Source organism: Mustela putorius, unplaced genomic scaffold (genome assembly GCF_011764305.1).
Source record: "Mustela putorius furo isolate JIRA1106 unplaced genomic scaffold, ASM1176430v1.1 tig00003898_pilon_pilon_pilon, whole genome shotgun sequence".
Classification (NCBI taxonomy): domain Eukaryota; kingdom Metazoa; phylum Chordata; class Mammalia; order Carnivora; family Mustelidae; genus Mustela; species Mustela putorius.
The window spans coordinates 29,367,581-29,386,643 of NW_025422047.1; the positions used below are offsets into that span (position 1 = coordinate 29,367,581).

General features: G+C 37.4%; 1 protein-coding gene across 5 annotated transcripts in view; it reads left to right on the forward strand.

The window, feature by feature from the left end:
* AKAP6 (A-kinase anchoring protein 6) overlaps positions 1 to 19,063 on the forward strand; it is a 514,317-nt gene that overhangs the window by 365,919 nt on the left and 129,335 nt on the right. The gene's annotated exons all lie outside the window — the stretch shown is intronic.

Below are 19,063 nucleotides of genomic sequence, written 5' to 3' on the forward strand. Positions count from 1 at the left end.
CAGGAGACACAAATAGTCAGTCTATTAGCAAATATGTTTTGAATTTTAGTTTGATTTCTGGAGTTTCATTTTTGAGGACACTGTAGCTTCAGCCTACAAAAGAATTTTATTCAAGTCAAGATTTTATTTAAGAACATTTCATTTCGTGTTCTGTGGGCACGATTGTGATAACCATCCTTCACACTGATTTACATGCTTTCTTTTTATCCTTGCTCTTTCCTGTCTTTATTCTTCTCATTCCACTTTCCTCCTGTTGAGTCTCCCTTTTGGTTGACATGCATAAGCTAACTTCTAAGGCTCTGTGATCTTCCCTGGCTGGGCAGATTGGAACCCCATAGGAAATTCCAGCTTCACATGATCTCCTCCTGCCTGATACCCAGATCCCTAGGAATAGAACCAGGGTAAACCTTAGGCATCGATGAGGGAGATAGACATTCAAGGCTTGGGGGTCTTTTTCAGGCTCTCCTCATCCATGCAGTGAAAATAGATTTTCATCCATAGTCTTTCTTAAAGTTATTTTGTAGATTTATGCATTTCAATCTGTAAATGAAGAATATTGAAATTTATGAACTTGGAGATGACTACCATGTTAAAATGTTAATGCCTGTGAGTATTTACTATGAATTAATATAGTGATATATTTTTAATTCAATAGCTAACAAAAGAGGATGGGGAGATGGGCAAAGATAACGGGAGCTTTTTTTTTTTTTAAGGTTTATTTATTTATCTGAGAGAGAGAGAGAGCGTACAAGTTTGTGAGCGGGTGGAGGGAGGGACAGAGGAAGAGAAACTTTGTGTAGACTTCTTGCGAGCCAAGGCGGGGCTCAATCCCAAAACCATTGAGATCATGACCTGAGCTGAAACCAAGAGCTGGATGCTTAACTGATTTAACTGACGAGCCACCCAGGAGCCCTGATAATGGGAGCTTTTGTCTGGAGTTTGTTACATATGGCTTGGAAATGTAATGGAATATTCTTATCCAATATTCAGGTTCTTGTCTTACTCAGAGTAAGCATCTTGGCTTCCATTAGAATTTCCTAACTAAACACAATTATCTACCTTTACATTTTTATTATAACTTTAGTAAATTGATTAATAACCAATATATTGAAAAGCACAGGGTTTTTCCTAGAAAAATACTTTGATAGTCCCTAAAAATCTAGTTTTAAATAAAATATTTATTTTAAGCTTTAAAATAACTCTTCTGATTCTTTCTTTTATTCATCTTTAAATATTTCTCATTTATCAGTGAATCACATCTCAATATAATATCTAGATACAATGTATTTGCCCTCCTTTTAAATACTTTTATGTTCTCATCTGTTTTTATGGCATGTTACTGCATGTCTCCAGAGACACACAGCATTTTTATTTTCACGTAAATTTATATTAGTTACAGTCTCCAGCTGTTTTAGATATAGAATCATTTCCTGTCGGTACTGTTTCCAGGACAATTCTTTTTTCCCCTCACAAAAATGAAAAATGTAATTTAACAAAGACATCTTATAATTGTCTTCATATATAGCAAGGTATCTAGCAATCTAAATACTTATTTTATTTAAAACATCTGTCTACATAAAATCTAGTGATTGTCCAGGGCTATATCATCCTTGGGAGAGGCAGCTGCTGCCATTTTTATTTAATTTATAAGGAACCATCAAATATGTTTCCTTCATATTGAATATTCTGCTATTATATCATATGTGAGTTTCTCGTTTTTCTTTTCTTTCTTTCTTTCTTTCTTTCTTTTTTTAATGAGAATAGCTTACCTTTTTGGTGCTTTCAATTAGTTTAGTCTTTTTCAAATTGGGGAAGACCATTCTTTTGAAAATCACTATGGAAACATCCTGCAAGAATAGTAAGCTTTTGTTGGATGTATATCAAAGTATCATAATAAAAATGGTGGCATGCTGCTCGACTCATGTAAGTAACTTACAGTGGAGTCACATTTTAATTGCCACATCCTTTTAGAGTCACTTGTGTATTTTTGTTTTATTTATAAATAAAAGTGTAAAATTTTTATTGTAAAGTCATTCTGCTGATTAGAGCAATCAGTTGATACTTGCTTGTTATTTTTCAGAAAACATATGGAGGAAGATGGAAGCTTCTGTAAAAGCTCTTTGTCTTGGGGTTGATACTGAATGTTGCTTATAGAGGAATACATTTATAAACTCTATTTATTGTGCATGACCCTTTGAGCCTAAGATAAAGTGTTTAACTTTTAATAGATCGTATCAATTTAAGCTCAGCTGACTGCCAAAAACAACAGACATCAGGCTCACAATAGTGTCTAAATGAGAAAGTTTACCTTTTCCAGGAAAGTAATGAAAATATTCCTTTTTGGAACACTAAGAGTATGAAAGGGAAATGATTATGGTTCCCTACTGACATGCAGTTATGATTGACAGGAAAAACCAACATGCGTGCCACCTGAGACATCTTGTTCAGGAACTTTCTGGAGGGTAGTAAATTGGTGTTGGCACAAACACAAAAAAATAAAATGACTTGATTCAGCACTTTTCAATTCTAAATCCCCAAACACTAAAGAAAGAAGTAAATATTCATCAAATGATCAAAATTTATATTGATTTTTATTCTACATTAGCAGCTCAAAGTCGAGATTCTTGACAGGGTGGATGTCGGTTTGAATGATTCTCTTTGAAATGAGGATATAGGCACTGAGCGGAGTGCTACCGTGCATTCCTGAGCCATAGGCCCTGATTATTAGAACCCTAGGAGGCTAAATTTTTAAAAGAACAGTATAAAGACACAGTTGTTCAGTTCTGTTTTGATAACTAAATTGTTATTATTAGTATGTAAAGTAATTCTTGTTGTTCCTGCTTCATTCCTTCCTTTCTATCACCATCTAAGGACAACTATTTTATAGAATTTCAAAGGAGCTGGAGTGTCCATTGTCGTCACTGAGTTAATAGCGGCATTTGCCAGCATAATTGTACTTGGGAAGGAACTGCCAGTCCTGCAGGGCAAGAGAAGCTAAGATTGTATCTTCACATTATACATCTTTAATTTTTAGTTTTTGCCAGAAAGTAAATAAGGATTCGCTGTAGTGGAATTTTGAAGACAGGAACAAGGGCGCAGCCGTAGAATAAAAACGCAGACTTGATGCCTGTGTCACTGTGCAGAGATTTGCTAAGGAAACAGTAATGGAGAGACATCGAAATTCTAATCATCCCCTCCAGTCCACACAGTGCAATCACCCTCCCTTCTCACCATAGCTCATGACATAAAATGCTGAATTTTTAATGATTTTAACTACTTGCATTATAAAGAGGAGGTTGGTGGTAGATGAGGCCCTCCACAAAAGCAGTTGTGTGAGGTATTCGGTTCTTGAGGTTTGTTAGGTGGAGGCTGGAGGTGCGGTTGTTTTTAATAAGCATCTCATCTTTCATTAAAATGGAGGAAGGAGGCATTTTACTTTACACCCAAACAGGTTCAGAATAAATAATGAAATTAGCATCCATGTTAATTTTTCCACTGTTTAAATGCTTACCATTTAACAAATATCATTAAGGACATAGCTTTAAAATGGAATTTCCTAAATGTTATCATGAATTTTTTTTTTAAGGATTTTATTTATTTATTTGAGAGAGAAAGAGAAAGAGAACAAGCAGGGGTAAGGAGCAGAGGGAGAAGGAGAAGCAGACTCCCCACTGAGCAGGAAGCTGGGGACTTGCAGGCTCAAGGCTTGATCCCAGGACCTAAGATCATGACCTGAGCCTAAGGTAGAAGCTTAACCAACTGAGCCACCCAGGTGCCCCTATCATGAATGTTTTTAATGCTTGCAAACAGTATCAGGTCAGTAGAAATAAAGATGATCTTTTAAAGATACAATATTTTTCACTTAAATCAGTTATCTTTTGCAGTTATCTGATTTGATTATCCATGTATCCATGAATGTAAATTCAAATCAACCTTGGGAACCTAAGGCTAGGTTTTCTTGAGCTGCCAAGATGGTCATGGGAGTTTTATATCCTAATGCACAAAGATTAGTATATACAGTAGTCTTTGTTGAGTATGATATTGAAGTAGCTTTGAGACACTTGTTAAATATTTGATGTGTATTTAATTTTTAACAATGGGAAAATATTTATATTTGTAAAGACTTTTATAACTCTCTTATCCAAGATAAAAAGAACATTCTAACAAACTTACTGTTTCTCTATCCGCATTTTTGAAGTATAATACTAGTTTTAACCTTAGGTGAATATTTTAGCTCCTATTATTTAGTATAATTGTTCTGTAATTCTAAGTTACAGGTTCCCTGAAGGCAGGCACCATGTCTGACCCAGATTTGTAACTTACACAGTATCTTACACATAATCCTGTCAAGATATATTTGTCAAATGAATAAATGAAGGCCCTTAATCAATTTTATTATAAAAAATACATTGCTCTTAGTCCTGTGACGCCCTGCTCCAACTCTGTAGGAGAAGGAGGCTTTGCTATTCCACTTAGTCGTGCACACAGGACTGAAAAACAAGGTGAGATTCACCTCCACTGTATTACCAAATACTGTTTGTGTTTAGCCAGAGTGCAGCTAATAATAAATATCTTTAGAGAGTTCATTTCTACACAGGGGAAATGCACTTTTTAAAATTGAGCTGAAGTTGGAATATGACATTAGGTGTGTTTCAGTTGTACAGCATCATACTTTGGTATTTGTACACACTACAAAGTGATCACCACCATAAGTCTACTTACTGTCCATCACCATACAGTCATGTCCCTTTGTCCACTTCAACCACAGAAGCTTTTCCTTTTGATGTAATCCATTTGTTTATTTTTGCTTCCCCCCCACCCCCGCCTTTGGAATTATATCCAAAAACCAAAAGCAAAACCAAAAAAGGACCCATATTGCCAAGACCAATGTCAGGGAGCTTACCACCTAGGTTTTCTTCTGGGAGTTTAATGGTTTCAGGTCTTACAGTCAAGTCTTTAATTCATTCAAATTTATACCATTTTTATGAATGGTATAAAATAGTGGTCTACTTTCATTCTTTTGCATCTGGTTGTACAGTTTTCCCAACACCATTTATTAAAGAGACTGTCTTTTCTCCATTGTATATTCTTGCCTCCTTTGTCAATAATTAATTGATCATATATGTGTGGGTTTACTTCTGGGGGTCTCTGTTCTGTTCCGTTGATCTATGTGTCTCTTTTTTTATGCTGTACCATAATGTTTTGATTACTATAACTTTATTGTATAGTTTGAAACCAGAGTGTGTGATACCTCCAGCTTTGTTTTTTCTGAAGATTACTTCGGCAATTCAGGGTCTTTTGTGATTTCATACATATTTCAGAACTACTTGTTCTAGTTCTGTGAAAAAATGCCATAGAAATTTTGACAGGGATTGCACTGCATGTACAGATTGCTTTGGTAGTATGGACATTTTAATAATGTGAATTCTCTCCATCCCTGGGCATAGAATATCTTTCCATTTATTTGTATCTTCTTCACTTTCTTTTATCAGTGTCTTACAATGTTCAGTATATAGGGCTTTCACCTAAATTTATTCCTAGATATTTTATTCTTTTTGATACAATTATAACGGATTATTTTCTTAATTTCCCTTTCTTATAGTTCATTATTAGGCATGCTGAAACACAGCATATTTTTGTATATTGACTTTTGTATCCTGCACCTTTACTAAATTCATTTATTGGTTCTAACAGTTTTTTTGGTAAAGTCTCTAGGTTTTTCTGTATCTAGTATTATGTCATCTGCAAATTGTGAGTTTTACTGCTTCCTTTTCAATTTGGATGCCTTTTATCTTTTATTTTTATTTTTACTCATTTGTTTATTTTATTTGCCTATTTGCTGTGGCTGGGACTTCCAGTACTATTTTGAATGAAAGTGAGGAGACTGGGCATCCTTGTCATGTTCCTGATCTTAGAAGACAATCTTTTAGCTTTTATCTATTGAATATGATGTTACCTGTAGGTTTGTCATATATGGCCTTTATTATATTGAAATGTGTTCCCTGTGTACTCACTTTGTTGAGAGTTTTTATCATAAAGGATGCTAAATTTGTCAAATGTTTTTCCTATTGAGATCCTTTGAGATGATCATATGATTTTTACCCTTTATTTTGTTGATGTGGTGTGTGTCACATTGATTGATCTATGAATGTTGAAATATCTTGCATCCCTGGAATAAATCCCACTTGATCATGTTGTATGATCCTTTTAATGTCATTGTTGAATTGAATTTTTTAATACTTTGTGAAGATTTTTGTATTAATGTTCATTAGGGATATATTATACCTGTAATTTTCTTTTTTTGTGGTTTCCTTATCTGGTTTTGGTATCAGGGTAATGCTGGCCTTGTAAAATGATTTTGGCAACTTTCCATCCTCTTCAACTTTTTTGGAAGTGTTTGAGAAGAATAGGTTTTAAATCTTCTTTGAATGTGTGCAAGAATTCACTAGTGAAGCACGTTGGTCCTAGAGTTTTGTTTGTTGGGAGGTTTTGATTACTAGGTTAATCTCCTTTCCAATAATTGGTCTCTCCTGATTTTTTAGTTCATAATTCAGTTTGGAAAATTGTATATTTCTAGGAATTCATCCATCCCTTCTAGGTTCTCCAGTTTGTTGTTGTATGGTTGTACATGGTTACAAGTCTCTCCTAATTCTTTGTGTTTCTGTAGTATCAGATATAACTTTCCGATTTCATTTCTCATTTTATTTATCTTAGCCCTCTTTCTTTTTCCTTTGTGAGTCTAGCTAAAGGTTTGTCATTTTTGTTTATCTTTGCCAAGAACCATCTCTTAGTTTCATTGATCTCTTTTACTGACTTTTTAGTCTCTATTTCATTGATTTCCACTCTGATCTTTATTTTTTTCCTTCTATTAACTTTGATTTTTGTTTGTTCTTCTTTTTTCTAGTTCGTTTAGATGTAGAGTTAGATTGGTTTTTTGAGATTTTGTTTGTTTGTTTCTTTAGGTAGGCCTGTATTGGTATAAACTTTCCTCTTAAACCTGCTTTTGCTGCATCCCATCAATTTTAGTATATTGTATTTCCATTTTCATTTGTCTCCAGGTATTTTTTGACTTCTTTGATTTTTTTTTGTTGACCCATTGGTTGTTCAGTAGAATACTGGTTAATCTTTATATATTTGTGATTTTTCTAGTTATCTTGTTGTAATTGATTTCTATTTTCATACCATTATGGTCAGAAAAGAGCTTGGTATGATTTCAGTTTTCTTAAATTTGTTGAGACTTGGTTTGTGGCCTAACATATGATCTATCCTGGAGAATGTTCCTTGCACACTTAAAAGCATGCGTATTCTGCTTTTGGATGGAATAGTCGGTGTATATCTATTAAGTCCATCTGGTGTAATGTGTCATTTAAGGCTGGTATTTCCATATTGATTTTCTCTCTGGATGATCTGTCCATTGCTGTAAGTGGTATTAAAAGTCCCCTACTAGTGTTTTATTGTAGTCCATTTCTTTCTTTAGGACTTTTAATATTTGCTTTATATATTTATGTGCTCCTATGCTGGGTGTATAAATATTTACAAATATTATATCCTCCTTTTGGATTGCCCCTTTATCACTATATAATGGCCTTCTTTGCCTTTTATGACATCTTTGCCTCAAAATCTATATTTTTCCGATATAGGTATAGTAGTACCATCTTTCTTTTTATTTCTATTTGCATGGAATATCTTTTTTTTCACCCCTTTAGTTTCTGTCTGTGTGTTTCCTTAGATCTGAAGTATCTTATATGCAACATATAGATGGATCCTATTCTTTTTATTCATTCAGCTACCCTGTCTTTTTATTGGAAAATTTAGTCTGCTCACATTTAAAATAACTATCAATAGGTATGTATGTGTTGCCATTTTGTTGATTTTGTAGTTCCTCTCTGTTCCTTTCTTCTGTTGTGGTTTGGTGATTTTCTTTTAACATTACGTTTAGATTCTTTTCTCATTATTTTTAGTGCATCTAGTGTACATTTTTGGCTTCGGGTTATCATGAGATTCACATGTAATATCCTATGTATATAACAGTCTATTTTAAGTTGATCGCATCTTAAGTTTGAGCACATTCTGACAAGTCTACATTTTTGCTCCCCACCCCATTGTGTTCTATTTTTTGATGTACTATTTGACATTTTTTAATATTGTGTATCCCTTAACTATTATGGTTATAGTTAATTTTACTACTTTTGTGTTTTAACTTTCTTATAGCTTTCCAGTGGTAATCTACTACCTTTACAATATATGTGCTTTTGCCAGTGAGAGTTTTACTTGCAGATGTTTTCTTGTTACTGGTTAGTGCCTTTTCTTTTCATCTTAAAGAAGTCCCTTTAATAATATATGTAAGGCGGGGCGCCTGGGTGGCTCAGTGCGTTAAAGCCTCTGCCTTCGGCTCAGGTCATGATCCCAGGGTCCTGGGATCGAGCCCCACATCGGGCTCTCTGCTCGGCGGGGAGCCTGCTTCCTCCTCTCTCTCTGCTTGCCTCTCTGCTTACCTGTGATCTCTGTCTGTCAAATAAATAAATAAATAAATAATCTTTAAAAAAAAAATACCTGTAAGGCCAGTGCTAATAAACTACTTTAATTTTGCTTGTCTGAAAAACTTCTTATTTTTCCTTTAATTCTGAATGATAACCTTACCAAGTAGAGTATTCTTGGTTTGAAGTTTTTTCCTTTTAGTCGTTTGAATATATCATGCCACTCCCTTCTGACCTGCAAAGTTTTGGCTGAAAAATCAGCTGATAGCCTTGTAGGGGCTCCCTTGTTTGTAGCATGTTGGTTTTCTCCTGTTGCTTTTAAGTATTGTCTCTTTATCTTTAACTTTTGACATTTTTAATTTCAGGCTGTCATGGTATAAATCCTTCTGGTTCATCTTATTTGGAACTCTGATTCCTGAACCTAAATTTCTATTTCCTTCTCTAAGTTAGGGAATTTTTCAGCCATATCTTCAGATAACTTTCTTACACCCTTTTCTCTTTCTTCTCCATCTATAATGTAAAAACTATTCCTTTTGATGTTGTTCCACAGGTGTCTTAAGCTATCTTCACTTCTTAATTTTTTTTTTTTTCTTTTTGCTGTTCTGTTTGGGTGAGCTCTTTGCCCTGTCTTCCAGGTCACTGATCCTCTTTTCTAGTTCTTCTAGTCTGATGCTGAACTTGTCTAGTGTAATTTTTTAATTTAATTTAATTTTTTCAGTGTTCCAAAATTTATTGTTTATGCACCACACCCAGGGTGCCACGCAATATGTGCCCTCCTTGATAACCACCACCAGGTCCACCTAACCCCCACTCTCCTCCCCTCCAAAACCCTCAGTTTATTTCTCAGTGTCTGCAGTCTCTCATGGTTCATTTACACCTCTGATTTCCCCCAATTCACTTTTCCTTTTCTTCTCCTAATGTCCTCTGTGTTATTCCTTATGCTCCATAAGTAAGTGAAACCATTTGATAACTGACTCTCTCTGTTTGACTTATTTCACTCAGCATAATCTCCTCTAATCCCATCCATATTGATACAGAAGTTGGGTATTCATCCTTTCTGATGGAGGCATAATACTCCATTGTATATATAGACCATATCTTCTTTATCCATTCATCTGTTGAAGGGCATTTAGTTCAGCTCTTTTATTATTTAGCTCTGTGAGTTCTGTTTGGTATTTTCTTATGTTTTCTATCTCTGTTGAAATTCTTACTGTGTTCATCCATTCTCCCAAGTTCATTAAACATCTTTATGACCATTACTTTGAACTCTTTGTCAGGTAGATTACTTATCTCCATTTCATTAAGGTCCTTTTCTGAGGTTTTGTCTTGTTCTTAATTTTGTAACATATTCCCGTGTCTCTTCATTTTACTTGTCTCTTTTTGTTTGTTACTGTGTATTAGATGAATCAGACATCTCTCTAAGTCTTGAAGGAATGACCCTGTATAGATGATAAAACTTCCTGTTCAACCTGTTCTAGCTTTTGGTTGTTTCTCAGACCTTTCTGATTATCTAAGTAGCCTGATTTGTTGTTGATAGTTCCCTACTATTGAGGGTGTTCCAAAACCTCCCAGCGATCCAAAGGGAGGGATCTAAGATGGTGCCTAGTTTTAGGGTAATTGTAAGCCAGAACTTCAGGCAGCTTCTTTTAAGATATTTAAATATCTCCAGTCTTGTGGGTCTGCAATCATAAACTCTGATGACTTCTAAACCAGAAGATCTGGAGGTATCCTTTGGGCAACTGTTGCAAGTATCATGGCTTTAGATATGTGTATAAGATATATGTGTATATACCTTTCTGAGAGGTATCAGCAAGCTTTGGTGAGACCAAAGGAGGATTCAATTATTGTATCTTCCCACCTACGTTCCCTGGGGGTACCTCTGTAGCCTCTGGATGTATGGCAAGCCTAGAATCTGACTCTCAGGCCTGAAGCTCCAAGACAAGAGGATAAGCCTTTTTTACATGAAAACTGGAGGTATATTGTAGTCTGGTGTTTGTGTAGTGCCCTGGGGATGTAGCCTGCTAAAGACTAGCTCTTCAATTGTTTCAGATGTGTGGGAACCTGAAATACATTCCCCTTTGCCACCAAAGCCAGATGCTCAAGGAGCATCCCCTTTGTGGGTTTCATGTTCCCACCAGATACGGTGGGGTGGAATGAGGCTTGAAGACATGGTGAAGAGCACTCAGCCAGTCCTGCTATTGTGCCTGAGGGCTCATGGCTGTGGTGTGTGGGGGCAGGGTGTTCAGCCAGCCTAGCCATGGCTGCAGCTCCTGGGGATGGGCACCCCCACCAGAACTAGCAGCCTAAGGGGTGATGTTCCCTCACAGGGCCAACACCAGCAAGACAAAAGCAGAAGGCAAAAATTGTGCCCACTGGTGCTTTTGTCCTCAGAATTCCAACAGCTTCCTGCCTTTCTGGCAGGCACTTTAATATTAACAAATGAATTTCCTTCACTTATGGTCTAGGTGTCTTTCAAACTGTTGCTTTTGTGCTAGGTCCCTAGGCCACTGGGTCTATGCATGAGCCCTTTGAGAGTAGATTTTACATTCCCTAAAGCCCTGTAGTTCTCCTAAAAGGAAGTCCCGTTGGTTTTCAAGACCACACACTTTAGAGGCTCATCTCTCCTTTGTAGTTCCCAATGGCTGGGTGTCAAACCCCTTGCTCCTCAGGGATAAGCTTCATATTATGAGATCCCTCTTGACTGTGGCTCATGGTGTTACAGGACTTTTTCCTCTGTCAGTGCCCGCTGTTCTTGGTCACGCTGCTTTAAAGAATGAAGAGGAAGACCAGACAGAGTGGTAGGCAGCAAAGCAAGGTTTATTGAGTGATAGTGATGTGCTTAGTACAAAGCTCCTGAGGAGGAAGGGGACCCAGGAGGTTTTATGGGCTTTAGGGTTTTTATGGGCTTGTAGGCAGGCTGTTTTAATCTGATTAATCTTCCCTATGCCTGTCATCTAAACAGGTTTTTGTCATCTATCTACCACATGAGAAAGGGTGGAGGGCTTCCTCCTCCACTTCCAGGGTGATGTAACATCCTTTTGACTGTGGTTTCCTCTTAGGATGTGGGTAGGGGGTGAGGGGGTTGTCCCTGCCTGGCTGCCTTCCAATTATCCTTCATCAGTGACACGTGAGGTGAGATTTCTTTCTAGACTGTGTCACAGTCACCCCTCTCAATGTGGCCCTTTTATCCTTTGCTGTGGAGGTGTTGTTCAGTTAGCTTTCAGGTCCTTTTCAGATGGAATTGTTCCATATGTAGCTATATATTTGTTGTGTTCATGGGAGGAGGTGAGTGCAGGATTCTTCTACATGGTTATGTCAAACTCTCCTCAAAGGAGATGCACTTTGAATTCAGTCCCAAAGATGAATTATTTTAGGAAATTATTAACCTTCTACAATGATGACAATGGCAAAAATGCACAAAATAACTAGACTTTTGAGGGGAGAAAAAAACAAGTAGCCCTGAAAAGGTGAAAGTTTAAATCCTGGATTATGGAGAGCTCTACAAACAAAATCATGGAGATCTATAAGTGTAGATTATCTCAACCTAAGTCCCTGTCAGGGCCCATGGGATTTTGAGACCTGTAGGTGCTTCCAGAAGAAGGGGCAGTCTGGGCCAGTTACATGAGTGTTATAGGAAGAGGAAAAAGAGGAGTCATAGTAAAAATATAAGGAAGAGAAAAAGGCATGTGCTACATCGAAGGTTAAGAAAAGTTTGTGTCATAAGAGTAGGAATGTATTTCCAAATGACAAAGCTATTGGCAGGAAAAGTATAGTCTTCTCTCTTTCTCACCCCCCTCATTGTTTAAAGGATCTTCCTGAGTAACTGTGAACTCTTCCAGAAACAAACTGTGGCATTGCTAATGTCTCATCCAAAAGCTTAAATTACTCTTCTTCTTTAAAAAATGAGAAATCAGATTTTATTAAGCTAAAACAAGTTCATACCCAGAAGACTTAATACTTGTTTTGAAACATGTTGTGAAGATTACCACACGAAGGCAATAGCTAAAGTTTTCATTCTATATGTGTGTGACCATCCTGGTTAGTTTCCAATGTGATATATGACATATAAGATCACTCTGTTAGCTGAATAAAAGATTATCAAGTGAATCTTGAATTCTTTTCTCCTTTTTTTTCCTAGAGAAAAGAAAACAAGTTACATATTTCAATAATTTTCTTTTGTCGAAGAAAAAATGATCTCCTTTCTAAGTGAGAATGAAGCCCATGGGTTTCAGAAATCAAGCCGAGGCTCCTGCAGCCTCCAAACAGTCTGTTTTATTCCTTTGTACATTTTAAACCATTTCAGATTTTCAAACGCAGTGGAATTTATTCAACCAATTTTTATAGAGTGCCTGTCCTATACGCTGTGCTGTGCTGGGTGCTGTTGATGCAGCAACACACACATAGACAAAAGTCTCTGCCCTCAGGAGGCTTCTAATCCACTGGGGGAAGATGGACAATACAAAATAAGTAATATGGTTTGGCTAGAAATGGCAAATATGTGTGAAGGAGTATAAGAATTGTACAAGGGTGGGTGTGAGTTGAATCTTTAAGCAGGAGAGCACAGAAGACCTGAATGAGAAGATGACATTTCTGTGAAGATCTGAGGGAGGTTAGGGACTGAGCTGTCTTGCAAACAAGGTCAAGTGCTCCCAGAGCATCCCTACTAACCCTGCTGGAGCAGGTCAGGATAGGTTGAGGACTGAGTACTGACTGTTGGCAAGGAGAATGTGGACAAAAGCCTGACTGGAGTGTATTCAAGAGAAAATCGGAGAGGAATTGGACACAGTGAATAAAGAGAACGTATGTAAAAGTGATTTTGCTGTAACACAGAACAGAGATATGGGGCTTTAGCCAGAGGATAGATTAGTGTCAGTTGGTGTCTAGGGATTATTTATCCCTTTTTTTCTTCCCCCCTCACCAAGGGAAAAGCAGTGGCATTTTTCTGGCTGATGTACTTGTGTTGATGAGAATAAAACAGGAGAGAAAAAACTTAATGCAGGAAAGAAGGACAATTTACTGCAGAGCTGATCATCTTTAAGTAAATAAGAGAAGATCTGGTGCACAGGTGAAGGGATTGGTCTTAGAAATATGGAAAGTTTCCACAGAAACAGGAAGGAAGGAAGAGGATGTGGACCCAGAGGCAAGAAGGCAGGTAGCTGTGGTAGGAAGCTATGAAGTACAGTGTGAATGAGCAGACAGACCTTTAACTGCATGAGTTAAGAAAGAGTGAAATTAATTTTAATGTTCTCAGGATACTTAACCCAGCAAAGGATGCTGGGATATGCAGTGATGATGAAATAATGGACATTTCTTAACTAAATAAGTGCTTTTTAAGCACAAGGTCAGGGATATGTCTATATGTGATTATAGAAGTGATGATGTGTTTAATCCCTCAAGATTGTTAGGGAATTTAACCCCCCAAATTTATCCTGGGTTAGCCATTTTGTTATTAGATACAATATGAAGGGGAAATATATGGTTGAGTAATTATTCAGGACCCAAGGAAAGTTACTGAATTTGGATCAGCACATACGAAGCCAAATTTAAATAAAATATTTTAGCACACCGTGTCTTATGTTCTGATTAAGTTATTAATTTGTAGTCAGAATCTAAAGAGGAGTATCCCTAGTGACTTAGGCTCTAGGTGCTTATGAAACAAAGGGGGAAACATGCTATTAATGATAAGCAGAGAAGGAATAATACTCAACCTCAGATGAGAAGACAGTGTTTCTAACTTTATTATATATACTCGTCTGCTGGGATGGCAATAACAAAATGCCACAGACTTAATTTCTGTAGCTTAAACAACAGAAATTTATTTCTCACAGTTCTGGAGGCTGAAAATCCCAGATCAAGATGATGGCTGGTTTGGTTTCTGGTGAAGCATCATTCCTTGGCTTGGAGATGTCCACCTTCTGGATGTGACCTCACATGGCCTTTTCTCTGTGTGGAACTCTTCATCTTCTTATAAAGACACTATTCCTATTGGATTAGGGCTCCACCCTTGTAACCTCATTTAATCTTAATTCCCTCCTTAAAGACCCTGTCTCCAAATATGGTCACATTGCAGATTAGGGCTTCAACCTATGAACTGGGAGGGAGAAGGTACTAAGACAATAACATTATATTAAAGGTTTACTAGAGGTACAAGTTACTAGAACCTCTTAAGCATTTATTCGGGCCACTGGCCTGATGGAAATTTGATTCTCTTCTCAATGCATTGTTCTCAGAGTATATCAGGAGGTACGTGCTTTATGAGCATATTTGGACTAACCCATCAGATGAGTCTCTTGCCATGACAGAAAAAGGAGATGGAAAAAGATGAAGGTCATCACAGAAACAATGACATCTTCTGCTGGCATGTTGTTGGATAGTATCCAAATTCCCTAACCTAACATCCTCTACAGCCTATCCCCTTCACTGTTAGCAGCCAAATGCACCAACGCTCCAGCCACCATTCTCTGAACATGCCACATCCTTTCATAACTCTAGGCCTTTGAATAGACAAGTTACTGTGCCTATAAAGATATCTATCTGCTTCTTCACCTGACAAAATCATACCCATACTCCCAGATCTGGTTCAAATGCCACCTCTCTCAAGCTTTTATTACTCATTCCTCACTTTCAGACAATTATCTTTTTTTTTTTAAAGATTTTATTTATTTATTTGACAGAGAGAAATTACAAGTACACTGAGAGGCAGGCAGAGAGAGAGAGAAGGAAGCAGGCTCCCCGCTGAGCAGAGAGCCCGATGCGGGGCTGGATCCCAGGACCCTGAGATCATGACACAAGCCAAAGGCAGCGGCTTAACCCACTGAGCCACCCAGGCGCCCCAGACAATTATCTTTTGAATTTCCATCCTCCCCCATATTCATTTCACTTGGCATACTTGTAGCGATCTGTTAGCATAACTCTTTCCTCCAATATACTATAGTCTCTTGGGAAAAGTAGTCCCTTCTTGTTTTGTTGTTCTTTGTACCCACAGTCCCTGGTGCAGTTCCTGACACATGATGAAGACCCAATGAACATATGAGTAATAAATGGATGTATGAATGTACAATTCAATTATTCAACAATTATTTCCTGAGCCCCTCTCATGTTCCAGATACTGCCAAGGTGTGGGGAGTACAAAATAGCAAAGGAAATAGACACAGCCTCATTATGGAGCTTGGAGCCTGGAGACAGAGACAGAAAAAAGCATAAACCAGTAAATACAAGAATTTTAAATTGTGTTATGTTCTGGGAAGAAAATTAACACTGTTCCATAAAATAAAAGAATAGAATGAATATACCTTTGATAGGGTAGTCAGGGAAGGCCTCTCTGAGAGACGAAATGTCAACTGAGAGCTGAAGGACAAGAAGACGACATTAGTAAGAGAATGTTCCGGAGGAAGGGGACAATATGTACAAAGGTCCTGAGAGATAGGAAAGAGCTGTTTAAAGAACTGAAAATAGGTAAGGACGACAGGGGCATGGTGAATCAAGAGAGAGACAAGTAGAAAATGATATCTGAGGTAGGCAAGAACCAAATCTTTCGGGGCATGGAAGTTTTGGGGTTCTGTTCTGTTTTGTTTTGTTTTTATCCAAATGCAGTATGAAACCAACTTATGTTTTACAAAAACCACTATGGCCACTGTAAAGGATGGTTGGAGGAACAGCAATGGATGAGGAGGGATACAGAGTAGAAGATATTTGTTGTACTGCTGGGGAAAGGGGACGAAGGCTTGGACAAGGCTGACAGGGCCAAAAGGCTGGAGAGACATTTTGGGCGAGGAATCAATGAAATTTAGTGAGTAAATGGCTGTGGGAAATAAGAAAAGGAATAGTTAAGGAGACTTTCAGTTTTCTGACCTGAGCAACACATGGTGCCATTTGCTTGAAAGGGAAGACCTAAGTAGAGATAGTCCTGAGGGGTGTGGTGAGGATGAGAATGGAGAGTTCTGTTTTGAGTTCTCCTGCCTTAAAATAAAAACAAGTAGCAACATTAGGTGGTTGGTTAGATATGTAAGTGTGGAGCTCAGAGGAAAAGATTGGAAGCCATTACTACAAAGACTGCATTGAAAGCCATGGGAAATAGTATCAACAAAGAAAAGTAGTCTAGAATTAAGCCCTGAAGCAACAACCACCAGTGATCTCAGCTATGATTCAGAAATCAATCAATCAATGAGCTATCTGTAAAACAGATTTGGGGATGGTGGAGAAGGAAAGAGGGAGAATGATAGAGAACCCTTCACATTAGGTCAGCCAAGGGGTAATGCAGGCTTCAAGTAGAATAAGTGAGAAAGGTCCTCTTTCTGTCATCATATATGCTTTCTCATGGCATTCTCATTTCATGTCCTAATGCCAACTATTGCTTCTAGGTTTATATATTAGGCTTAATATTTCCACTTGCTTACTGAACATCTCATTTTTGTATTCCATCAGTCCCTCAAACCGAAAGATTCAGATCCACCTCATCTGTTTCATCCATCCATAGTTCTCTTTTTAAACACCTACTTCCATTGATAGCACCATGGGCCTCTCTGACCAGGAGGTAACAGGTTGATCTGTAACTGAATCTATTCTCTCTTATTCCTTTTTATTTTCCTTAATGATATAAGTTGCCAATTCTGTTGATAACCCATCAGTAATGTTATTTAATCAAGCTGAGCTAAATTATAAAATATAGTCCAAAAATATCCTCTACTATCATAAATACTAGTAAATAAAATTCTTTTAATCAGAGATCCAGTTTTACTATTTTTTTAAGAAGTGTACTTTCTTCAAATCTTCCTCCTAAAAATTTATCTTCAGACTAAGATATGGTATGAGAAAAATTTAACCAGTCTGCAGAGAGATTTAGACTGGCAAAGCCATTCAACCCTAGCAGAAGGAGCTACTTTGGTTCTATTTTTATCATCACTTTTAGGAATGAATCACTGAAAGCAGAGAGAGAAATAGAGATGAATAGGAAAGACTTGGGCCATCTAATTCATCTCTTTGTTAGTGCGGGGAAGTTTCCTATATCAAATGCCTGTGGGATGTTGTGCAATAAAAGTCTTACATTGCAACATTTCAGTCATTTTCATAAGGTGACTAATTATCTTTTAAGTTGCTCTGAGCATCGTTCTGTAGACTCTTTTCCATGTATCCCTGCCATATGAGAGCTGTGTGCCTTGGTACACAGAGATGGCCTAGGATCTCAAAGGGATTAGTTCCAATTATTTTTCCCTGGCAGTGGTGTCTACATGAAGTTGACCTCACTCTTGATGACTCTTTTTGTGACCAGTGGCACACATTTGTGAGATCATTATCCAGAACAAGGAGTGGTCCAATTTGTTGCCTTAGGATGGTTAAAAACTAATAAGAACCTCTAGGGATCAGACATGGTTCTTGGCACCTAATGGTGGAGATACACTATTTGAATGGGGTTTTTCAACAGAATACTTGATCTGGGATGATCTCCTCATTATCTGTACAGTGGAAGGGAAAGGTAGAAAAGGGTTAGCATTTGGGAGGATTATTGTTTTTCAGTTCTCTGACTATTAGTTACCAATTAGTTTAGGCAAGAGAGGTTCACATGAACCAAATGAAGATTATAGTTTTTAACTGACTTCTGAAACTTCAATTATAAGAATATTGTAATTTTTGCATTTTTTTAAAGTTCCTCCTCGGTAGTCAACAGCACTCATAATTAACTGCTTGTAGAAAGCAACAACTTAGGAACTCCGGAATGGCTTGAGATCTTACATTTCATAAACCACACTTTTCATTTACAGAGTCCTGATTTACTCTTTTAAGCAGCTGCCACTTTATAATGCTGCTTGGGGTTTGTTTTCTCTTCCACGGTCAAGTCTATAAAGGCCAAGATCAGGCAAAAGGCCTTGGTTGGCTTACAAAGTTGGCAGAAGGTCATGTCTATCTTGGCTTTTCTTAAACGTTGTAGAATGCTGGCAACTACCCAGCAGCTGACCCAGAACTGTTTTAACACAATATGTAACTAAAGTAAAAAGAAGTAACAGTTTGAAGGCTTATCAGAAATGTGAACAGACGTGCCTGGATTTAGTGAGGTAGGGGGCCAAAAGAAAGAAGAGTTCCTTTGGTCCACAGTGCATGTGAACTCAGCATTTTCCCCTCCCTGTTACCATGGGCAAGCATTCTTGGTCTCATCTGGTGATCTGGGGAGCCCTAAAGCCACAGGGATCATAACAGCTGCAATAAATAAAGCATCTATTCAGTACATTTCGATGCCAAATATTATTCAGCATTCTTTTGGCCTTGGCTTGATAGAAAACAGCATGGTGAACTTACTACCTCTCTTTACTACAGTAAGCCTCAAGTAACTCTGAAAGATATAACATTTCAAACCAACACAGCAAAATCACTATTCCTTCTGTTTTTAAATTAAGATGATAATACAGAGGACCCCAAAAATGTAATAAATGAAGTCTATTGTCTCTAGTGAAGATGTATTAGAATTGGTAGTAGGCTTTTTTATTCTTCTCAGGGAGTATAATGAGAAACGTTCAGAATATGTGTCCATGCAAATGTATGGGTTGGAGGGAGATCTTTAAAAAATAAATGTTACATATGTGGCAATATGAGGA